The sequence below is a fragment of the Bactrocera latifrons genome, unplaced genomic scaffold (genome assembly GCF_001853355.1).
Source record: "Bactrocera latifrons isolate USDA-ARS-PBARC rearing strain unplaced genomic scaffold, ASM185335v1 scaffold_5, whole genome shotgun sequence".
NCBI classification, from domain to species: domain Eukaryota; kingdom Metazoa; phylum Arthropoda; class Insecta; order Diptera; family Tephritidae; genus Bactrocera; species Bactrocera latifrons.
In genome coordinates this window covers 3,457,160-3,467,795 of record NW_017537156.1, presented here as the reverse complement: position 1 = coordinate 3,467,795, position 10,636 = coordinate 3,457,160, and the positions used below count along the sequence as shown (strand labels likewise).

General features: G+C 30.5%; 1 protein-coding gene across 2 annotated transcripts in view; it reads right to left on the bottom strand.

Annotated features, from left to right (window-relative positions):
- The window catches only part of LOC108973741, a 38,590-nt gene that overhangs the window by 22,519 nt on the left and 5,435 nt on the right, over positions 1 to 10,636 (bottom strand). Inside the window, exon 1 of one of the 2 annotated variants that reach the window (XM_018941201.1) lies at positions 7,231 to 7,448. The exons of the other annotated variant lie outside the window; for it this stretch is intronic. The gene's annotated coding sequence lies outside the window, so the exon portion shown is untranslated. Of the gene's footprint in view, positions 1 to 7,230; positions 7,449 to 10,636 lie in introns of those variants that run through there. 2 annotated transcript variants of the gene reach the window in all.

Below are 10,636 nucleotides of genomic sequence, written 5' to 3'. Positions count from 1 at the left end.
AAAAAAAAAAAAAAAAAAAAAAAAAAAAAAAAGTGAAAAATGGTGGATCATCACTCATGGTACGGGTATGCTTCACTTGATATAAGGCAGGACCACTTGTTCAAGTTGAGGGCAAAAAGACTGACAGTATGTATAGAGATATTTAAGCAAAACATGTAAATGGATAACGAAAGCACTGATCCAGGGTCGTTAAGGACTGGCTGCCAACGAATCACATCAAGTGTTTCGAATGGCCTGCCCAAAGCCAAGCCTTAAAAACCATACAGAATTTATGGGGGATTATTAAGAGGGCATAAATATATGTACTAGGGGATCCGGCAACGCGTTGCTGTGGTATACATTTTATACTATTACTCATATAATAAACTATTCAATACAGTAACAATTTTAATTACGAATAAAGGCGAAAACGTTTTTGTCAGTTTAAGAATCCAAGGGATTGTACTTGAGGTTTAATTTTGAATATGTTCATACAAATAAATTCTATTGGAACAAATAACGAATTTAAGGCTACTTTCTCAAAGTTTGGTTACCTGACTTTGAAACCAGTTAATAAAGTTGGCCGCTAAATAGATTGTGCTTAATAAACATTAACAATGTGTGTATGGCTAATGGATATGTCCGCTTAATAGGGCGTGCATTTAAGAGAACTTTCACATTTTTCTTTATTTATGAATAGTTTTAACTGTCCTATCTTCTATGTAGGTTTAAACTGGACACAATGTGCTAAATTATACTAAAATCGGTTCGGTAGTTTATCAGTAGCAGTAGTCCATCGCGGACAAACAACGTGACATGTGATTTTTATATATTTATAAAGACTATACCATCAGAAAGGATGGATTTCAACAAAAAACCGGACGTAAGAATTTTGATTGAGCAATATTGACCAAATTTAGTAAAAAGGTTAAAATTATTGTACAAGATAAAAAGAAAAAAAATTTTTTTGGTTATTTGATTTTTTCACATAAATTTTTAGGTTATGCTCAGAAGGTGTTGATACAAAAGTAGTAGTCTTTTCGCGACCTCAGATCAACCGTTAAATTTTTTCATCCATTTCGTTATTTTATTTTTCGCTTCCAATGAGTTTCAAAATACTATGAATATCTTTTATTTTGAATATCTGTGTTATTTACTCGTACGTACAGGTGTTTACATATATACTATATGGGAAATCGAAAATCACAAGGAGCCACCTTTTCTAGTTGTTCCGAACTATATTTTCATGTAATCTAAAACAATAAAAATAACAAAGTTAAAACTGTTTTCTGCCCCACCCTAATAAACAAAATAATTGCAAATTAAAATGGATACCTTGTAGAACAAAGTCACACAAGAGACTTATACCTGTACGTGCTAAAACATTATCAGAATGTCTCTAAATAAGAAAAGAAATATTCGCCGGAGAGTAATGAATGCTTGGCGTATCGCTGCTAGCGAAAGCTATATAAATTTCTAAAACATACTTGAGATTATAAAAAACGAAACTGAAGAAAAACAAATCAGCCACTGTAGATCAAACAATTATTTGTTTAAAAATTCTCGTTTCATTACAGCAAAATACCAGAAACCCTTGGCATATCCATTAATTTTAAAACTTTTAACATTGAGGGGCAAATGAAAAAAATATGTACATATAAAAATGTTAGCAGAGGTATGACTTCAGAATATTTATTTGAACCTACGCTGGCTCAATTTTGACATAACTCTGCACTTTTTTCAAACAAAATATATAACAATCATAATTTTTAATTTTTAATTTAGTATATACTATATACATATATGTATCTAAAAGCAAATAGAAGTCCGCAAAAATAACTATCACTAATCAAAAGTCTGCCATAAACTTTACTCAGCCGCAATACCGGCTATGGTGCCAGCGAAACGGATGCATTTTGCACGCAGTCGCTTTATTAAAAAACAGTAATTTTCCAATTGCGTTAACAGCAACAGGCCTTTCGCGCTTTTCGCGCCAAACTTGTCAGCGCCTGAGATATTGCCGCAATCCGGTATTGAATTGGCTTTTTATATTTATTTCTTGGCAAATTTCGCAACAAGTTTGTAAAAGTGACTGAAAAGTAAAATGTCCCAGTAACCGAGTCCCGAACATGACAACACCAGCAGCAGCCTGCAACCAGTAACAACTATAACAGCTTAGGAGCGCAGGCAGTAAGCAGCAAGTTTTTAATGTACGTTTCCACAAGTTATAATGTGTTATTTGCATATATACATATATATACTTTTTTCACATTTACTATTTGGTCCAACTGAAAAGTGGCAAGCATCTCTCAAAAGCAACAACAACCGAAAAAGGTTCGAAGCAAAGTAGTTTACGGTGTGAGGTGGGGTGAAGTACCATAAGTATTTGTTGCCGGTTCAATGAAGCTGATTGCTGCCACTTACTTTTACTTTAGCAACATTTTCGATATTGCAACAAATACAACAACAATTTTTATAATTACAATATCAAGAAAAAAAAGCGTCACTTGCAGTGAGTGTGTTATTTGGCAGCGCTTGTAACAGCAGGTTTTACTTGTACTCAATCGTCACATTATCTGCATAGTCATCAGCAATAACATCATCGTCATCATCACTGTCATACAAATCAGCTCTACAGTAGCAACAGCGGCTGCAGCAGCAGTGGTCAAATTACCTCCTTTTGGCGTAGACGAATTCCTTTTACATGGCAGTTTGTACAAACTGCCTAAGCATGTGCGAAAGACTTCAAAGAAAAATTACGAGCAACATCTTTAATAATGTGCATGCTGCAGGCATTTCGCTGCCAAGCCTTGGTTAGTGAAATTTTTGCAAATTTCGAAACAAAAAATAAAGATATTTTCTAAAAAAAAAAATTTCCACAATTTTAATTTATTAAAATTTTCGGAAAAATCTTTATGATTCAGCTGAGCGTGCGGCGAGAATTCGCCCGCAAATGAAAGGCGAAAGCACGCAAGTCATCGACTTGACAAAAGAAAGTATTTAATGTTGGTATAAATCAAGTGTGGACAATCAGCAATAGCAACAACGAAATTAAATAGCAATGCAGCAAAGGCAGTTGCTGCACATCCGTGTTGTTCGTCAGTAAAAATCAACATATTTGCACTATAAATCACGCTAACCAAGTGAGCGGTGACGACTCTCGTAGAAGTTTGTTTAAGTGGTTAGTGAGTGCTGGCAATTGCGGCAATAAAAATGCGGTAGAAACTTTTTAAGCAAACATGCGTGCACTAAAACACTTATGTTTGAATACTGTTGTTGTTGTTCTTTTTTACTTTCAAAGTAAGCATGTATATTGATTTCAAGGCAGTATTTCAATTGATTTGTCTAAGAAGGCATTCAGTTGATATTGACTGCACTAAAGTAGGTTTGTTATTCCACATTGTTCTCTCAGGGGTACAGCGGTTAATTCTGAACAATATATTGCTAGTTTCCCGTTGATGTTAGCCGGTGGTGCTTTTACTTTTTTAATGTGTAAAAATTTTTCTTGCATTAAGAAATTTTAATGGCTTAATATTATTTGCCTTGCTCTCATAACTCTCTCAGACCACTGTGGATAATAGTAAAGAGTATTTCAAATATTTTTGAACAGTGTGCCAATAAATTTTTCAAAAGTATTCTAAAGATTTTTCGACAGTATGACAATAATTTTTTAATAGTATCTCAATAATTTTTCCGCAGTTTTTCATATGTATCCCAAACATTTCTATAATTTTTCAACACTGTTTCAAAAATTTTTCAACAGCATGTCAGCAACTTTTCAACAGTTTTTCAAATGTATCTCAAAATTTTCGCAACAGCATTTCAAAATTTGTATAACACTATTTCAAAAATGTTTCAACACTATTTGAAAAAATGTTCAGCAGTATCTCAAAAATTTTTCAATAGTATCAATAATTTTTCAACAGTATCCCCACAATTTTTTTAAGAGTATCTCAAGAATAATTTGAAAATATCTCAACTGTAACTTAACATTTTTTCAACAATATCTCAATAATTTTTCAGATACTAAAAATTGTCCAATATCATTTCAAAATGCTTTCAACATTATTTCAAAACATTTTCAACAGTATCTCAAGAATTTTTCGACAGTATTTCAATAATTTTTCAACCGTACCTCAAAAAAATTGTCCAAAAGCATTTAGAAAATTTTTCAATATTATTTCAAAAAATTTTCAACAGTATCTAAAGAATTATTTAAAAGTATCTCTACATATTTTAAACAGTATTTCAATCATTTGTCAACAGTATCTCAACAATTTTTTGACAGTATCCTAACAGGATCTCAACAGTTTTTCAATAGTATCTCAATAATTTTTCTTTCATTATGAAGAGAATTTTTGAATTTGCATTAGTATGAAATCATTACTGACAAAAACGAAACTATTCTCTTTAATTTGGGTATAAGACCGATCTTAGAATCTTTGAAATCTGATACCAATAAATTTACATACATATATGCATTCAATTTACATAAAACATTCGCAGTTCACATTGCATTACACATAAGGTCTATATAAAGCCAATTTTAATTACCTATATGCCATTCAAATGCAATAACAATAAAAATAGCAATTTTAATTGCCATACTTCATTACATCGACGATGATACTGAACTATGTATGAACTATGAGTGTTGCAAGCAGCTAAAGGGTATGATTTGCAGGGAATTTATGTGTCATAAAAAATATTTATACAAAATCATGACAAATTATAAATGAGAATGTTTGCAAGTAATTTTAGTTTGAAAAACTCCATTTTCATTGTTAAAACATAATGAAACTTCATGTTTACAAAAACGTGCATGCAAATTTTGGTATTAATGTGTGAAAAGCTAAATGCAAATTAGCTGTCAACAGCTGAGGGAGACGTTTTAAGAATAAAAAAATTAGAGGAAAAAAATAAATAAAAAAGGAGGCACAGCTTCTGCTTTGGCATGGAAGTGCACGTGTATATATGCGACTTGCTAAATGAAATATGCAAATATTTACGAGTGCATAGAATGATATTTGCTTTCATTATTTATTTTGGCAAAATTATGCACCAGCGCTTTGACGCATGCGCAAAATATGCGATTTCAATGCAAATGATGCGCATGCGCAAAGTGTGAATACAAATAGTATATAACAAAAATCTGCAAAGCAAATATATATTTTTTTTAAATGCAATGAACTTTTGCGCTTGATTTTCTCAGAAATCCAAACAAAACTAAATTCGTTTTTCTTTTTTCAACCGTCATATATTTCAGCTCGACATCTCACAGATTCTAACAGTTAATAGCAGCTAGAGCAAACTGTGCATGTACATTTCTGTATGCAGATCTTGTAGAGCAAAAAGTGGGGAAAACGTGCACTGCAAATGAATCGCATGCTTAAGTGGCTGACATACTTAAACTTTTGAGGCTTAGAAAATTGTGTGTAGTAATTCCTAAGCGGTATTGTAAGTGCTTGAGAGCGGTCTGAGTTGTAGGTGAAAACTGTAAAATTTTGTTGATAAGTATTATAGATTTCTAGTAAAATTAAATGCAATTTGAAGTTAATTTTAAAATTAATTATATATAATAGATATTTATTAGGTTAATTTTATAACTAATTATAAAAATAATTATTAAGTTAGTTTTAAAATGAATTAAGTATATGTATAATTACTAAATTCATTTTATAATTATTTGTATATTTTTTTTTTCAAAACTAATTGAACTCAGCTATTGCTTTTTAACAAAAATTGATTTCATATTACTTAAAATGAATAAATTTGCATAATAAATTATTTTTGTTTATATTATTTTTATTATTTTTATATACTTCATAGTGCCCTATTTTATCAAAAGTTTTGTATTTATTTACTTTTTATTTTCTGTTAATGCTGTTAATTGGATGCTAAATATTATTTTATGAAGTCATATCCATATTTATGTTAAAAAATTAAATTAAAAAAATGTTTATTATTATTTTCTTTATCAAAAAATTTTTCAGATTATTCCAAATAAAGATATTTCTTTTAAATTATTTACAATTTACAAAATTGTGTATTTTTAGTAAAATATAAAAAATAAAATAAAAATTATTTATTAAAAATTTTTATATTATCATTAACTTTTTTTTATTATTTTTTACCAAAAATTATTTAAAATTTTCAAAAATCATTAAATTTTGTAAAAAAAATTATTTCAAATTATTTTAAATCATTAAATTAAGTAACAATTTTGCATTAATTATTTGATTTTTGTTTTTACTTTTTTTCTATGTTTTTATTTTTTAATTGCGTTTAAATTATCTAGATTTTTTTGTGTAATATTGCTCATTTTTTGTAATAATTTAATTTCTAAATTTTTAAATTTAAGTTTTACGTCAAGAAGTTATTATTTTTTTAAGTTTTATTAAACCAAATATTCTTTTATTTCATGTTTTGGTTATCAGAAAAACAATAATTATTATAATGTTAATTAATATTATGTTAAGTGTAGTTTTTTTCAATTATTAGTTATTATTATATACATACATATGTATTATAAAGTCATATTTTTTATCTAAATCAATACCTTTTTTATATTTTAAATTATTAAAAAATATTAAATTGTTTCAAAATATTAAATTAGTTTTTAACAAAACTTCAAATGATTGTCTAGATATCTGTGAAATTCTATTAATTTTAATGTAACTTTACCGTTTATTTAAATACTTTAAATTCAATTTTTTATAGTTTTTAATTTTTATTGTCTTTTACAAAAAATTTTATTATATTATGTACTTTCTTATTTAATTTTGTTTCATATATAATTTTATAATTTTTTCCAATCTTTTTATTGTTCTTTTTTATTCTATTTTTAAATTTGATTTGCTTTTTGTTTATAATTTTTATCAGCTATTTTTTTTACTAACTATTTCATCAACTAATTTGGTAGGCTTTTTTTATAACTTCTTACTTGACTAATTTTATTTATTTTTATTATTGTTTTAATTTTTCATATTGTTTAATAATTTTTTATTTTGTTATATTTTTTTTTTATAATTTTACTTTTCCATTTCAATCTATTTCGTATTATTATTTCTTTCGTCATACATTACTCAACCCCCAAGTAAACTACAAGTATCGCTCTGATCATTGTTGATTTTTGCTTTGAATTGCTATTGAACACATCAATATTCACAAACACTAAGCCCACTAAACAAATGAAGTCCTTTTCACGACTCTGCCCACACACAATCACACTGAAATCGCAAGGATATTCACCTTTTTTGTTGTTTTTGTACACCGCTGCTTTATATTCGAATGCGTTTTTTGTTGTGTCTGTTTTTTTATTATTATTATTTTGCACAGTTCCTTTTTAGCTTTTGTGTATCAAAAGTGAAAAATATGCAGTTATATTTTTGTTTTTGATTTGAAAACACTGCGGTAGTTTCAGCTCAAACCATACGCAACGCAACACTTTTACCAACTGAACGCCCCAACGATTTTACCACAGTTTATAGCTGTCCCCAAAAAGCGCTTCGCTCACGCCAACATCACATTACCACCACACTACAACGCCATCGTCCACAGCCAGCACGAACATCAGCTGCGCCAACGTGATCATCACACACCACGCTTTATGCTGCGTCGCTGCCATTGCGCCGCTGTAAACGCCACCACAGCTGTGCCCAGCAGACAAATAGCCGCAGCTGGCTTGGAGTTGGCGCAGCAGCAGCGTCGTCAACTACACACTCTTCAAGCGCCGTGCGCATCACTTCGGCCGAACAGCTGACTTATGTTGCGATGCAATGCTGAGACTGCGACGTTATGCTGCGGTCACTGCTAACGTTGGCAGTGACTTATTGCTGTTAGTTTATCAAAAACCGCTAATGGCTGGATTTTTCATTGAAAATTTGGAAATAATTATTTTATTATTGCAATTATAATAAGGAAAGCAAGACAATTCGACAATTCAGTAAAGTCAGTGGGAATTAGTTACATCACCGTTGCATGGTCAAACAGACATTTGAATTTTGACCGGCCGGCATGCTGAATAATTGTGAACTCTCCCTAGGTAATGGGAAATATAATCACTTTGCTATAAAAACTGTCCGCCATTAATTGGCGTTTCGAAAACCAGGATCTTATGGTACAAAGTCGTAAAAACGAGCTGTACTGCCGAACGGTATGAATGTTGTACAAATATTCATCAGGTTGTTCGGTTTAACAAAAATGTATACATGTATTCAGAAGGCCCCAGCATAGCTGTTTGTTACCAGAAACCAGCATATCTAGCCAGTATGCAGACAAGCTTTAGACACAATAGGACTGTTCTTATAAATTTCCTTAAGATACTCGGCTGGTAGTCTTGGTGCTTTTTTAAAACAAGCTGGCTACAAAAAAAAGGTCAAAGTTTGGGTACCACATGAATTGTCTGTGAAAATTTAAAGAGCCAAATTAACATTTGCGATTCTTTGCGGAATCGAAATGAAATCGAACCATTTCTGAAGCGAATGGTAACCGGAGATGAAAAGTGGATTAAATACGACAATAATGTGCGAAAAAGATTATAGTCCAAGCGTGCTGAAGCTCAACAAATGGTCGCAAAGCCAAGATTGACGCCTCAAAAGATTAAGTTCAGTGTTTGGTGGGATTAGAGTAAGGAAAAGAATCATCCACTATTCGCTGCTCCAGCCTGGTCGAACGATTGATTCTACATTTTAATGTCAACAACAGATGAGATTGAAGCAAGCAATCGAAAAAAAAGGCCACAACGGATCAACATAAAGGGCTTCGTCTTCCATCAAGACAACCCCAGACCACACACCTTTGATAACTCGGCAAAAACTGGGAGAACTTAGCTGGAAAGCTTTGATGATCCACAACATCACCACTCAGTCACTGCAGAACTCCCTTTTGGAGTAAAGTTGGCTTTAAGAGAAGCCTGCGAAAATTGCGTGTCGCAGTTTTTCGCCGAGAAACCAGAAAAGTTTTACACTAATGGAATAATGTCTGTAGCGGAAAAATGGCAAAAAGTGGTCTACCAAAATTGTACAAATTTGATTCATTAAAATTCATTATAAATATAAAAAGAAAATAAGAGACTATAAGACTTTTTACTACCCTTAATTCGCAAGTTCGTTGCTTTAATCTTTTGTTGCATCATTCAAACTAGATGTATGGTATATATATTTTCAGTTATGTGAGCCATTATATTAACAGTGGTTTTTATACATTAATGCGCCCAGACATCATAATTTGACCTCATTATTGTAGCACTTTTATTGACTTAAGCTAAAGAGTTAAGCAATGAACCCAAAGTTTTGTGGCATTTACCGACCTTTGCCATGTATTTATATGTCTTTACTAACATTGAGAATTTAGTGTCTCTTTTTATTTTAAAACTTTTGTGTTTTTCCCCACTATTATGTTGCAAGCCTCATTTCCTGTTATACTGCACAAAAACGCACAAAAACGCGCACAAAATAGTGGTTTTAGATCAGGTGATAAAGGTCTTGGGTAATAAATGATTATTTTGAATCGAAGTTTTACTCTAAATGGGTCATAAGTTATTATTAAAATTATAAAAATTAGCAAATCTTGTTATAAAAATATGTAGCATCCTCAATATTGCTACCCAGACTCTGCTTCAATTGTTAAAATTTATCATATTTTTTTAAAATAGAGTGGTAGAAAAATACTGCAACAAATCGATTAATTAAAGAGTGATTTCACAATGAGTCAACTAATAGAACGTGATTGCAAAAATTCAGCTTCAAGAAAAAATTTAAAGCGAATGCACTACTGTAGCTTCAAACCTTAATAAAAAAGTATGCACAACTTATTCGTAGTTAAATAATCACTTCCATCAATTTGATATTAAGTATTAATTATTATTCGGATTTTCATAAAATTCCAGTTTAATTGGCTGAAAATCAGCATATTTAAAATTTTTACTAGAGTTTTAATCAATTTTTATTGCTAATAATTGAAAATTCCAACTCAAATTTATTATGGGCCCTTTCACTTGACTTTGAAATGTACATATATATTAAAGTATTACATACATATGTGTTGGTAATTAAAAACATCTTCGCAAAACTAGTGTTTAGAATTTTTCGTTCATACGCAAATAAATACATAAAATATTAAATCGAAGTCATTAAAAACATAATGTGATAAGTCGACTTTGTAATTTTGTTGCGTAATAAAAACAATCTTACAAAGCTTACTTGTTTGAACAGAAAAATATATAAATTCTGTATTACATGTATGTATAACTATATAATACTTTTATATATATTTCCAAAGCAATCATGTCTGATTTGTTAAAATGTAATCTGAAAGAAATATTATTTTGCTCGATAAAAGGATTAAAGCTTGCCAGAAACCAGCGGAGAGCTTTGGTAGCATCGAAACTATAATAGCGGATGTTTGAGCAAGCAATTAACTGCACCAATATTGTGGCACCTTTGTTTTTCTGTAGATATTCAGCTGAGTATGATGATTTGCTAAAATACCACAGTGATTGAAACTTTAACACTTTAACACCCGTCATAAATACAAAAAATTCCTTCCAAGAAATTGATTCCTATCGTTCAATTTGTATGGCAGGTGTATGCTATATTTAACCGATCTGAACAATTTCTTCGGATTTTGCATTATTGCTTCAGATATTAATCCGTAC